Source organism: Camelus bactrianus, chromosome 12 (assembly GCF_048773025.1).
Source record: "Camelus bactrianus isolate YW-2024 breed Bactrian camel chromosome 12, ASM4877302v1, whole genome shotgun sequence".
Classification (NCBI taxonomy): domain Eukaryota; kingdom Metazoa; phylum Chordata; class Mammalia; order Artiodactyla; family Camelidae; genus Camelus; species Camelus bactrianus.
This window is the reverse complement of record NC_133550.1, coordinates 4126338-4141285: the sequence shown is the minus strand read 5'-3', so window position 1 is coordinate 4141285 and position 14948 is coordinate 4126338. Positions and strand designations below refer to the sequence as shown.

Genomic DNA, 14948 nt, shown 5'->3' with positions numbered 1-14948 from the left:
ACTTGGAATGAAATTGAATTAACAATAAAAAACCTCCCTACAAATAAAAGTCCAGGACTGGACAGCTTCACCGGGGAGTTCTACCACACATACAAAGAAGAACTCATACCAGTACTTCTCAAACTCTTCCAGAAGATTGAAAAGAAGGAATATTCCCAAACTCATTCTATGAAGCCACTATTACCCTGATACCAAAACCAGGCAAAGACACCACCAAAATAGAGAATTACAGACTAATATCACTGATGAACACAGATGAAAAAAGTCCTTACCAAAATACTAGTAAATAAAATCCAACAGCACATAAAAAAGATAATACATCATGCTCAAGTGGGGTTCATCTCAGGGACACAAGGGTGGTTCAACATATGAAAATCAATCAATGTAATACTTCACATCAACAAGAGAAAGGACAAAAACCACATGATCATCTCAATAGATGCAGAAAACTTTTGATAAAATTCAACACCCATTTAAGATAAAAATTCTCACCAAAGTGGGTATTGAGGGAACATATCTCAACATCATAAAAGCTATAGATGACAAACCTACAACCAGCATAGCACTCAACGATGAAAACCTCAAAAGATTCCCACTAAAATCTGGGACAACTCAAGGATGCCCACTATCACCACTCCTATTCAACATAGCCTTGGAAATCCTGGCCACAGCAATCAGGCAAGTAACAGAAGTAAAAGGGGTCTAAATTGGAAAAGAAGAGGTAAAAGTGTCACTATATGCAGATGACACGTCAATATATATAGAAAACCATAAAAGGTCCACACAAAAACTACTAGAGCTGATCGAAGAATTTAGCAAAGTAGCAGGTTACAAGATTAATGTTCAAAAATCAGTTGCATTTCTTTACACAAATGATGAGTCAACAGAAAAAGAAAGTAAAGAAACAATCCCCTTTAAAATAGCACCCAAAGTAATAAAATATCTAGGAATAAATCTAACCACAGACGTGAGAGAATTATACACAGAAAACTATAAACCATTGGTGAAGGAAATTAAAGAAGACTTTAAAAAATGGAAAGGTATCCCAAGCTCTTGGATTGCAAGAATCAATATTGTTAAAATGGTCACATTGCCCAAGGCAATCTACAGATTTAATGCAATCCCTACCAAATTATCCTGGACATATTACATAGAACTAGAACAAATCACAATAAAATTTATATGGAACCATCAAAGACATAGAATTTCCAGGGAATAACTTAAGAAAGAAAGAAAGAGGCTGGAAAAATAACTGTCCCAGACTTGAGACAATACTATAGAGTTACAGTCGTCAAGACAGCATGGTATTAGTACAAAAACAGACATACAGCCAAATGGAACAGTTTAGAGAGCCCAGAAATGAGCCCAAATACTTTTGGTCAACTAATATTCAACAAAGGACGCAAGAATATACAATGGAATAAAGACAGTCTCTTCAGCAAGATAAACATAAGACAAGATACAATAAAATTCCTAGGAGAAAATACAGGCAAAATATCTGACATACATCTCAGAAATCTTCCCCTAGGGCAGTCTACCCAAGCAATAGAAATAAAAGCAAGAATAAACAAATGAGACCTAATGAAACTTACAAGCTTCTGCACAGCAAAGGACACCTTAAGTAAAACAAAAAGACAACCTACAGAATGGGAGAACATTTTTGCAAATGAAACTAACAAAGGCTTGATCTCCAGAATATATAAGCAGCTTATATGACTTACTAAGAAACAACCAAATAACCCAATCCAAACATGGGCAGAAGACCAAAACAAGCAATTCTCCAAGGAAGATATACAAATGATCAATGGGCACATGAAAAAATGCTCAATATCACTAATTATCAGAGAAATGCAAATCAAAAATACAATGAGGTATCACCTCAAACCAGTCAGAATGGCCATCATTCAAAAATCCACAAATGACGTGCTAGAAAGGCTGTGGACAAAGGGAAACCTCCAACACTTCTGGTGGGAATGCAGTTTGGTGCAGCCACTGTGGAAACAGTATTGAGTTTCCTCAAAAGACTAGGAATAGAATTGCCATATGACACAGGAATCCCACTCCTGTGCATATATCCTGAAGGAACCCTACTTCAGGATGACAGCTGCACCCCAATATACATAGCAGCACTATTTACAATAGCCAAGACATGGAGATAGCCTAAATGTCCATCAACGGATGACTGGCTAAAGAAGTGGTATATTTATACAATGGAAAACCACTCGGCTATAAAAACTGACAATATAGGGCCATTTGCAGCAACGTGGATGCTCCTGGAGAATGTCATTCTAAGTTAAGTAAGCACCGTAACAAGGAATAAAGAGAAGTTACTTCTATGTACAGTTATTTTGATTAAAATATACATACAGAAAGCAAGTCACCCCCACGACTGCTGCCAGGAGGAGCATCTGAATGTAATAGCCCAGCCCAAGCAAAGTAGATTCCGACCTTCTCTCCGTAGAATTTCCTGTAGAAAGACAGAAGGTAGTTTCAGAAGACACACATATTCACTCTGTAGCTTCATCCTCATGTTAATTTCTTTTTTCTTTGTTTTTAAGGTGGGGCATAAATAGGTTTATTTATTTGTTTTTTAAATGGAGGCATTGGGGATTGAACCCAGTACCTCATGCATGCTAGGCATTCACTCTACCACTGAGTTATACCCTCCTTCCATCATACTAATTTCTGATTCTAAATCAAGGGGGCTTTAAGTTTAAACCTCTGACTCAATTCACACTTAAAACATATGCGTTTTCACAGCAGCCCCCAAATTCTACCGTGAAATAAGAAGTATTTTACGTATCATAGAAATACAGATCACTGGTTCACCTGCTGAAGAGAGATAAATGAGAACAGAGCAAAGGAGGGGACGAGGCCGACTCTGGAGCAGATGCAGGGGATCATCACCACTCACTGGACAGTCTGGCACATTCAACAAATCCCACCAAAGATCATTCTTAACAGGCTTGACACAAGTGGACTTCAACTACTGGCTCAGTAATCTGAGTCTGCCTTATCTCGGGAACTTCCCTGGAGCAAATGCATCGTAAACCACAGATAATAAGGAAATGGCTGATAATGATAACAACTGGCAGTGCAATGTCTCTCTGACAAAATATTTATAAAACTCATGTAGGAATGGGAGAGGGCAGGAGGGATGTGGCTGAGTAAGGAACTGCCCTGTATTCTTTGTATCTAGCACGTCGGCTGTTCCTAGGTTTCAAAAACCCTTCAATGTTACTCAGTTAATCTGGAGTAGACGGAACAGGCCAGGGAGGCAAGATTAGAAGAAAGGAGGCAGGGCACAAAGCGGTGCCAGGCTGGTCCTGAAAGGGAGACAGACACAGACAGGCAGACACAGAGGGCTTAGGGATGAGGCGGAACAATGAGGCGGCGGCTCAGGTGTGTTTGCTGCTGCTGCTACTTCCCTCAGCTGGAGCACTGCTGACGCGGCAGTGCTGGGTAAAACCTGTGACTTTCCTCAGCTCTGAGTTCTCTCGGAAGCTTCCGGCTCAGTCTGGAGCTGAGATGAGCTCCGAGGGCTTAGCCTAGGGGGGACTCAGCTCTGAGAACAGCCTGGAGTCCTGAGAAACTTCACGCAGGAACCCCTAGGGCTGGACCAGCGCTCACAGGGCTGCTGTGAGACCAGCTCCATCGTCAGAGACCTGTGCGTGGACCATTCCATGGGGAAAATGGCTGAGCCCGATGCCAAATCAGATAGGAGGGACAAAGTGTGTTCATTCTCATGTGACTGGTCTTTGTGGCCTGGCTCACAGATGGCAGGCTCAGGATGGTGTCTGGCAGAGAAAACCCTGGCAATGGGTTTGAGATGTCTTGGACTCTTTCTTGTTAAGCTTTTTGTAATACATTCTTATCAACTATCCATCCTGAAAATGCCACATTCAAAACTGAAAGAATGTTAGAAGTTGCTTGCTCCAACTGGCCAATGGTAAACACACCCTGCTACAGTTAGAGAGCTGGTCAGGCAGCCTCTGCCTGCATATTTACAATGACGGAGAGTTCATTACTTCCAAAGGTTACATGTCGGCAAGAATGTCAGAAAGAATTTTTGAACCTTAAACAGATGTCTGCCCCCTAGTCCTTGCTGAAAGGCTAGAAGTAATGAGGATCCCTTCAAATGTAGTTTTGTCTGATTGTTATCTCTCTCTGTCAAAAACACCCCAATTCTTAACATCAATTTTTCAAAATTCAGCTTTGATTTCTTTTTATCAAACTTATACCATACATTCATTAAAGAGTCAAACAGTTCTCGAACACCGATTGTAAAAAGGAGCAGTTCCCAACAACCACCCCATTTCCTGGTCAGAAGCAACAATGTTCAGCTCCTACTGCTGACTCTTGGAATAAAAACTCCCTATTTCTGACTAATATCCTTGTAACACAGCCTACTGACTTTTTCAGCTTTATGTATCACCTATTTAACTTTCTATTTTGGAAAATGATTATTAAGCTCTCTTTCAAACCACATCTCCTCTACACACCCAAACCTTCATTCTTCCAACCTTTTGATACAAATACATTATAATTTTGATCAGCTCAGTATCCTTGCTTTACATTATTAGGACTCTGTACAGACTGTTCACAGCTGTAGCAAGTTGTCTGCTAGGCTTACTTTTTTATTCCCTACTTTGTTTTACCTGGAGTTAATAATTGTCTTGGTGGTTCATAGCTTAGATTTCTCTGCGCTTAACAATTCAACCCCATACATTCTCCTAATGAATAACTTTCTCAATACTTTCCAATTCATTGTCTACAAATTTCATCTCCTTGAATAAATCTCTTCAGATCTCCTTCAACCTGGATTAACGACATGCTAGTCTTGTCACAGAGCTCAAGGGACCACTAGTGGGAAGCAACAAGGGAATACATGGACCAGGAGAAGGGAACAGATCAACATAATTTCCTTCACAAAACATACTTAAAACAGTGGGAAAATTGTTTTCTTTACAAACACAAACACACACACCAACCCCAAAATCCCATAAAGAATGATTAAATAGCCATCAAACCCATTGCCCTGCCATCAAATTCTGTATAACATAAAACAAAAATAACAGAAGGAATATATCATATAAATATGAATCTCAAGGGGGATGGGGTACACTCAGTGGCAGAGTGTGTGCTCAGCAAGCATAAGGTCCTAGATTCAATCTTCAGTACCTCTATTAGAAAAAAAACATTAGAAACAATAGAAAAATGTATCAACTTTAAATATTTACAAATATATAAACTTCCTCTTTTAAAACTGTTCTACAGGATAATCCGGGTTAATGAGAAAGTGCCTCTTCATGACTGTGATCCTGCTGATAATTGTGGGAGGAAATTAGAGTATGACCACATGAAATAAAATCCCTTATGAAATAATGATCCCGGGTGACAATCATTATTGGCTGCTGTCATCACAAAAAAGAGAGTCAACTGGACAATATGTACCTTATGACAGGAGTACAAAACTTCATATAACAAATATTCTTGCACAAATTTGAACCTCGTTCAGATCAAGCTTTTAGGGGAGGATCAAATCACTTAGCTAAAGCCAATACATAGGATGGAGAAATAAGTCTAACCACAGGGGAGAATGAAATCAACCAAACAGGGAATAGAGAAATCCCTCAGCAATTTCAAGGAAAATGAGAAACAGGAAAATTATAGATTAGAACCCACTTGAGAGATATGCTAGCTGCAACGTGTGAACTTAGTCTGGAACCTGATTTCAACCCCAAAACTGCTTAAAAGTGTATTTTTGTGACAATCAGGGAATTATTTTGTAACCCTAAAAAAAATGAATATTCCAATTGTATTTGAAAGAGACCTTGTCATTTCACTAATGAAAGGTTAAGCTACGTAGGATTGCCTTCAAAATGATCCCGAAGTGGGGGAGGGGAAGAGGTGGAGATGAAAGTTGCAACAACAGTGACTCTGAGTTGATAATTCTGGAGATGGGTGACTGATACAGACAGGCTGGCTGTGCTGTTCTCTCTATTTCTGTACGTGTTTGAATCTTTCCATAAAATGTGAAACAAACAAAAAGACTTCAGTGATTTAAAACCCTCACTTGGAAGGTTAAGAGGTTTGCCCAAGTAGGTGGGCATCTGATTGGGGCACTGAGATTAGGAAGATCAGGCACCTGGCTCCAGGCCGACCTGGGGCTACCTTGACCCTTCTCTTCTCCTCACCATCCACAGCCAGCCCATAACTGCATCCTGTCAGCTCCACTCCCCAAACGCATTCTCCCTGGCTCCCACCATCTCTCATCTGGCCCACTCCAAGAGCCTCCGACCAGGCCTCCCTGCTTCCTGGGTCCCTGCAATTCATTCTCCACATTATCTTTGCAAATTGTGAGAGAAAATTACCTTAGTGCTTAAACTATCATGACGGCTTCTCACTGCACTTAGAGTCTACACTACTTTCCGTGCTCCTGATGCCCTTCTAAACCTCGGGTCTCATCACTCTCACCAGCGTTGGCTCCAGTATCTCCTCAAACCTGCTGAGCACATTTGTGCCTCGGGGCAATGGACAAGCTGCCTCTATTCCTGGGGTGACTTATCCCAGATCCTCAAAGACCAGCCTCCTTATCACCATCTCAGCTCACATATACCCTTCTCAAAGATAGCTTTGTTGACTCCATTTCCCCCAAGTCTCCCATCTCAACACTGTATTATTTCCTTCATTTCAATCTGAAATTGTTTCCTTATTAGCCCGATTATTTTTGTTTGCTCAGTTGTCCTTGGCCTCCCTCCTCCCAGCAGCCTTGCACAAACAGCATAAGCTCCCGGGGAGCAGCCGGCGCTGATGCTCTGAGAATACACATGCTGAGCGCGACATTACAGTCACGTGGTGTAGTGAAACGGTGTCGAAAAGCAGATAGAGCTAAGCAGTGAGAATACTTCTCTTATTTTATAATTTAAGTGAAACCTAAAATTTACTCCTGTTTAATGAAGAATTTGGTAGGTCTTTGTTCCCAGTTCCTGGACGGCAACCACTAAAGCCTTGAAATTTCCCAAGATAGGAGTGTCTCTACTATTCATGGTGGACCCTTGGATGGCTTGTGTTCATGAGATAACTCAGGATGGGGACTGGCCAGCCAGAGACACCAACCATGTGATTAGAGGAGTGGGGCTTTGAGCTTTGTGACAAGTGACTGACCATCAGGAGAGGTAGGGGCTCAAATGTTAGGGCTTTGACTTACAGTTAGTGTTTGGGGTAGCCATGTCAGTAGTGACCCAATAAATCATGTCTTTGTAATAAAGTCTCCAGTAAAAACTTGGGGCAACAAAGCTCAGAGCTCCTGTGAGCTTCCTGGTTGGTAACACTCTTGGAGGACTGTCACACTCAGAAGCCATGAGGGCAACCCTGAGCCCTTCCCACTGGAGTGCTCTCCACAACAGCTCACCTGATGAGATCTAAGGGCTGCTTCTTGTCTATGCTTCGAGGAGGAGCACATTCCCTGTACAGAAGGCCCTGTTCGCTGGGGCAGCTTAGGTCCTCTGATGGAGGCTGAAGTTGCACTGGGAAGCAGAAGCAAACAGGTGAGCATCACTGTCACCACGTGTTCACATGTTCTGCTAATAAAATGTGGTGCTAACACTTTGTGGTCATTTGTAAATAAGGGGCCCTCCTTTGCCAGAAGGGATGGAGGTACCATATAATTTTTCATAATTCTCACCGAGGATTAATACTAACCCCTTGAGGGTCATTTGCAAACGTGTCTGGAAAGGAACACTTGGATGTTACAGTCCTGGGACCACCGTGGGTACCTGGTGAGGGCCTTGCAGATGCTTAATGTCCTACAACCGGGCCAGTCTTCCACAGCAAAAAAAACTACGCCACCCAAGTGCCCAAACTGCTTCAGTGGAGGCAGCAGCCCCCTCCTTGGACACCCAGAGGAACCTGGACTCTGGCTATTTAGGGGCAGGGTCAATTCTAAAACCCAGGCTTTTCTGTCCCCACAATTCAGTAGTTATTCGGTGACAGCACATGGAATATAAACAATAAAGAAACTTGACATGATGTTATATATTTAGCTTACTCAAGAAACAAAATTTAAATCCAGTCATTCTCCTTCCCACCTGACCTACTTTCCTTTCTCCTGTACTAGAACCAGATTATTACCCACCCAGCCTTAGCATGGGTCCTGACTCCACTTACCTCCCTCCCAAACAGCACATGAGATGATTCCTCAGCCTGGATGTGGAACCAGCAATTACAACAGGCTTTAGTGGAAAAGAAATGGTTGTGTGCAGATGCCAACTAAACACTGTAGAATCCTGGTGTCCCACATTAGTAATCATGACAGCTGTTTGCAAGTGTCCCCAAAGTTCATTTCAGACTCTCACTGCTAATTTTGCTGGGATATAAATATAAAACATGTGGACTGCTGGGCTGGACTGCTATGCTGAGTCTCTGATCCAGGAAGCTCAGTGTCTGCTCCCTGCAACCAGCTCCCTGTTCTGTTCATGCATGTGCATCAAGCAGCTGTTTAGTGTCCATTTTAGTATCTTAGACAGTGCATTTCAGTATGGTCTTCATCCACAAATACGTGTACCACACAGTAGTAATGATCAATCTCAGTCTTTGCTTTCTTTTGTCTTAGAGAGTCAGATAAACGGATAGCAAGGTAACAAAGTCATAGAGAGCTATAATATAGTATTTCCTTTATTTCAATGACAGGATTTATTTAAAGAGCTTAGATATAACATCTTTGCATTTATGGCATCATTTAGCGTCTGAAGCTCTTACATTTTACAAACTTCATTTCATGCGAGATGTTGTCAGTTAGAGAAGTGCTTCTGAATTTGAGGGGTTGCTGTCATCTCAGATGGAGTCCCTAAAAAATGTCAAAACTCTGCAGTATTGTCATCATGACAAGAACTCAGACAGATGAAATTTGGAAAGCCCTGTGATTTACTAGTGCACAGACAGAAAATGGTATTTCAGAGGGAAAAAGCCTGAATTACAGAAAATGATAAATGAAATGGTCTAACATGCATTTCCCTTACAAAGAACTAATACTTTTTTGGTTGATAATAACATCTGTCAGTAATTATGAAAAGAGCTGGCAAATGCATAGTACTTACTATTAGCCAGGGCTGTTCTAAAATTCAAGCAGATTCATTAATCCCCATAGCATCTTTACGAGGTGGGTACTATTATTATCCCCATTTTATTGATGAGGAACTTGATAAACACAGAGGCTAAATGACTTTTACAAGGTAGACAGCGAGAAACCAGCACAAGTGTTCCAGCCTGAGTCTTTGCTCTTGGCCACTTCTACCTTTTATTTTTTTTTTTTTTGGTGGCAGGGAGATAATAAGGTAATTCTGGTGGGGGGTGGGGAGGTAATTAGGGTTATTTGTCTATTTTAGAGGAGGTGTTGGGGGCTGAACCCAGGACTTTATGCGTGCTAAGCATGCGCCCCATCACTTGAGCTGTACCCTCACCTCTCGAGTCTATGCTCTTAGCTGCTAATCCACACTGCCCCACATGGTAACTCTGGGGGAACTACAGTTCATTCATTCACCCACTTGTTAAACTCAGCCTTCCTGGTGCCTGGGATTCAGCAGTGAACAAGACAACATGGTTCCTGCCCTAAATGGGCTTGTCGACTCCTGACATATTATCTTCATTTTACCCAGGAAATAACAAGGTCAAGAAGACTCACCTTTTCCTGTTAACACCGGAGGATACATGAAGTGCTTTATTTCATTTCTGCCATTTGACTTACACCATGGGAAGGGAAAGCTGCCTTGCAGATCCCGGAGCTCACAAGCCAGTTAATCCTGAATTTTTTTTTATAACTGTCCCTTACTTGATACTTGATCTGAGAAAGGATGAAGTAAACCTAAATAGATTCTAAGAAAGCGTGTGGTTTATACAGGTTAAATAACCAGCCACTGTTTACTATCCTAACAGGAATCTGTAGGCATATTTCTTTTCTTTCTCTTTTTTCATTTTTATGGGCAGCTTTTAAAAACCAAACCAAACCAACAAAACCAAATCACTTATAATTCAACAGCAGGTTCTAAATCACCCCCAAGACAGCAGCTAAACTCGGTTTAGACTTACAGTGCGGCTCCTGGTGGTTGGAATGATGAATGTGTCTCTATCCTGAATATAAAAGTCGTTCACGAAGCTCTTCTCAAATAGGGCAATGAAAAACTCTTGTTCCGTTTGTTGATACTTTCATCCACTTGGAGGACTTTCATAAAACAGCTGAAGGTATCAAAGGCTGAGGACACGGTTTTCAGATGATTGGGATTCAGAGGCAATTTTATGTACAGTATCTCAGCGTATGTACAGAGCACCTCCCACAGGGTGTGTACATTTGCAAATACAAGCTTGTCATCCAAAACCTATATTGGGAGAATGAAAACACAAACCAGGAAACTATTTTCACGTTTTCAGTACACAGATTTTTCTTACATTGCTGGTAGTTAAAGCACTTGTGCAAACACACACAGATATGACACTGGTAAAAGTGAAGATATAATGAAAATAGATTTGTAAACCATCATACATTTTTGCCTTAAAGTTAATTTCTTTGTTGAAATTACTGAAAAGTTATTTAAAATCCTTACAATTCATTCATAAAATAACCAATGTTTTAGATGAAGAAAAGTAAACTTGTTAACTTTTAGTCCAAATTAGTAACTAAAAATAGAAACACGAAAAAATTCTTTGCAGGGGCATTGTAATGACAATTTTTTAAATTTCTTAAACCTAGGACTATTTACATATCTGTTCAATATAATGTTAAACAGCCATTAAAAGGGATTTAAAAGAATTATATTTATTAATATGGAATATATAATAAAAGGAAAAAGAAAAAAATGTGAAATAATAATTTTCATTTTTGGAAGGGAAAAATATCTACATTTGAACAAAAAAATGTTTAGAAGGATTTTAAGATTCTTTATGTATAACTAAGGTACAGATGATTTTTAATTCCACTGTTTTTAATTCCATTGGATTTTAATTCCAATGTTCTTTCATTTTCAATTTTGGGGGAAATTTTTATAATAAAAAAACTTTAAAATTGTTCTTGCATAAATACATTAATAGATATATTTATGACTACATTCTCTGGCTATTAAAAAAGATCTCCTAGCTTTGAATCTGAAACATACATTCCATAATGCAGATTCTGACTGACTCGCCTCCCAGTCCAGAGCGAAGGCACGGCTAGGGTGACATGTTTCAAATATCATTCCAGGGAACATGCAGGCTCCCAGCCAACGGCTGCAAAGGGACTGACACTGATCTGCTTGCTCCCAGCTGCAGACCATCACAGATGAGTTTAGATTCATAGGCTCAAGTTTTCTCTGTCAAAAGAAATCAGAAAATGTTAGGCTTTTATTTTCACCAAGGGAACAAGAAGTTGTTTGATTTTCTTTTATTAAAAAAAACAACAAACCAATTTAAACCTGAAGAAAAGACATTTGCTCAAAATACCACAGTAGCAATGAAGGTGCTCTGGCTGGCAGGGACTTGTTGGATTCCTGTGAGTGCTGGACTCCTCACATGGAATTCCCTTGGCACTCCAGAAGGCCTGTGGTTGTCCCCATGGGTTTGTGGCCATATGTGGTGCACAAAAGTCTCTGGCTTTGCCACAATTTCAAAGCCTTTTTTGGCTTATGAAAGGCTTTGCACTCAAATGGAGTTTTCTTGAGTCCACTCACTGATGTCATTCACCAGAGTTGTAGTCCAGATCTGACATTCTAGACTCTTAAAATCTTGCAGACATTCAAATGGTTCAGGTTTGGATGTGTATTCACCTCTGCAGGCCTGGACCAAATTCCATAAAGCCACCCGGACAAGTTCAGCAAAATGCAAAGACATTTTTCTTTCTGCAAGACTGAAATGTCTGTGAAGCTATAAAAACTTCTGCATCTACAAAAATAGGGAACCAACTCATCAATAACATATCTATCCATAATGCATGGACATTTGAAAAAATACTGTATTTACTCCTATTAAATTCTATCTGGCTTTTGCCAAATTGTGTCCTAAACTGTAAGGAAAGTATATAAATGTAGAGAATTTTTGACCTTTTAAGAGAAAAAGGAACCCTCCTACTCGGTTGGTGGGAATGTAAATGTTGCAGCCACCATGGAGGACAGTATAGAGTTTCCTTAAAAACCTGAAAATGTACTTCCGTGTGATCCAGCAATCCCATTCATGGGTATATGTCTGGAGAAAAATATAATTCAAAAAGACACATGCACCCCAGTGTTCACAGCAGCACTATTTACAATAGCCAACACACTGAAACAACCCAAATGTTCACTGGCAGATAACTGGATAAAGAAGTTGTGGTATATTATATATATATGTATATTTACATATATACACGCATATACACACACATATATACACATGAAGACACACACACAATGGAATACTGCTCAGCCATTAAAAAATTAAATAATGTCTTTTGCAATAACATGGATGGACCTACAGGGTATTATGCTAAGTGAAATATGTCAGAGAAAGAAAAACAAATATTCTATTTATTAACTTATATGTATATCTAAAAAATAAAACAAATTAATTACTATAATAAAACAGAAATAGACTCACAGGTACACAGAACAGACTGGTGGTTACCAATGGGGAGAAGGAGGAGAGGGAGGCAGGAAGGGGGTAAGGGATTGAGAGGTAAAAAGTACTATGTATAAAATGGATAGGTTATAGGGCTGTATCATACAGCACAGGGAAATATAGCCATTATTTTATGGTGACATTAAGTGGAATATAATATATAAAGATGTTGAGCTTCTGTGTTGTATACCTGAAAATAATATGATGGAAATCAACTACTCAATTATAAAATACTTAATCAAAGTTATTTTCATATTATTTGCAATAAGTTAGAAGCCAGCACTGTCAATAGAAACATAGTGCAAGTCACAATTTTCCAGTAATCCCATTTAGACAATAAAAAGGAACAAGTGTACTTAATTCCGGGAATAATTATATTTATCCCAAAATATCCAATATACTATCATTTCAAAAGTGTGATTAACACTTTGAAAACTTTTAATAAATATTTTACATTATTATTGTTGTACGAAGTCTTGAAAATCTATTATGTATTTTCCACTTATAGAACATCTCAATTCACAATAGTCACATGTGGCTGGTGGCTACCATACTAGACAGAGCAGATTACACCATTCACACTTCTGATAAATTACCTGCTCTTATTTATTTAAAAAACTTCCAGAAAAGGCTTTAGATATTCCCTATATCTAGCAAAGCAACCTTGACGGGTGAGGAATATCTTCATTATAAAGTGAAAAATAAAGGTAAGAGAGCCATGGTTACATGTAAGTTAATGTAACAATTCCTTCTTAATTCATTCAGGACTTTACAATCTTTCTTCATATTCCAAGGATTCACTGTCACTGTGCAATGTTTTTCACTATAATCATCTTTGGAATTGAGAGGCTTCTGATGACCCTGCTTTGTGCATCTGTACATAAAAGAAAATAACAAAACAGAGAAAAAGACCTTATTAAAGATAATTTAGGGGGGTATAGCTCAAGTGAAAGATCATATTCTTAGCATGCACAAGGGCCTGGGTTCAATCCCCAGAACTTCTTATAAAAATAAAATAAATAAAAACATAATTACCACCCCCTGCAAAAAATTAATTAATTACTTTAATTAAAATTTAAAAAAAGATAATTTAGAGAAGCCTTATCAGGCTACAAGAGCTACAATGAATGCCCCTCCCCCATTAATTTAGAAGAAGTTTCACAATATTTCCCAACATAAAGGCTAAAATATAATTCGGAACACTTCCTGATGGTCAGCATCATTTTAACAAAAATGTAGATAATTACCTCCCTGGTGTCAAAGCTCTGTCAGAGATGGGCACAGAAAATTTAGTAAAAATTATTTTGCAAATACCTTTGAAAGAAATGCTGAGAAATGATCTTTTCTTTTGGAAATTAGCCTGCTTTTACATTCTGCAGTAGGCATACGTGTTTACAAACCAGGCAGGAACTGGATCATATTTTACACATACTTTAGAAACTGATTTGAATTTTGCTCTCTACCTGCAAGGCTATTTCTTAGGTAATAACATAAGCTGGCCACTATACTAAATTTTGTTTCCCTGTTTGCTTAATCCTCACAACTCTGTAAGCTGCTATTATTACACCCATATAACAGACATAGAGCTTGAGACAGAAAATAATTTGGGTAACTTGGTAAATGGTGGAGCTGGGTAATATCACAGCCAGTCTGACACTCAAGTCCATTCTTCTCACCGATGTCTGATACTGCTGCCTACATTCAGCAATGACTCCTGATTTCATATTTAAGTGTGTCATTTCTAAAAGTGCAAAGCTATATTAGTACTGCTGTGTAAATTATTCTTTTCAGATGTGATTGCCAAAAAAACAAAAACAAATAAAATCAGGGTGCCACTGAGGGGAGGGCGAACTGCATATGGATGGACACAAGGGGACTTTTTGAGGACACAGTTGCACAACTCTAGAAATAGTTAAAATGGCTGACTTGTACAATTATAATATGTGAATTGTATGGCCTGTAAATTACACCTTAATACAGCTATTAAATTAAGAAACTGAGATACCAAATTAAGACTAAAACACATATATATATATATCATACATAGTACAACAGGCAAATATCATTATTTACTGCACCATTTTCCTTCATGCAGCTTCCTTTCCTCACCTGTTAATGAAAGGATGATTCATTTTTAAAATAGCCTTTTAATTTATTCAGCAAATAATTTTTGACGGCCTACAATGTACCCAGGACTACTCTAGGCACTTGGAATAGATCAATAAACAAAACAAAAGTCCTGTCCTCACGGAGCTTGGTTGGAGTCTAGCTGGGGTGGGGGGTGGAGATGACAATACACACAACAGAGCAGCAGAGGAGGTGGCATG

General features: G+C 39.2%; 1 long non-coding RNA gene across 1 annotated transcript; it reads right to left on the bottom strand.

Annotated features, from left to right (window-relative positions):
• Nucleotides 1–10092: 10092 nt before the first annotated feature.
• On the bottom strand, nucleotides 10093–13869 carry LOC141579498 (uncharacterized). Its single transcript, XR_012511043.1, has 3 exons — nucleotides 13348–13869; nucleotides 11148–11342; nucleotides 10093–10373 (listed from the first exon to the last, which is right to left on the bottom strand). It is a non-coding gene; the product is annotated as an uncharacterized LOC141579498 (long non-coding RNA).
• Between the last annotated feature and the right edge of the window lie 1079 nt (nucleotides 13870–14948).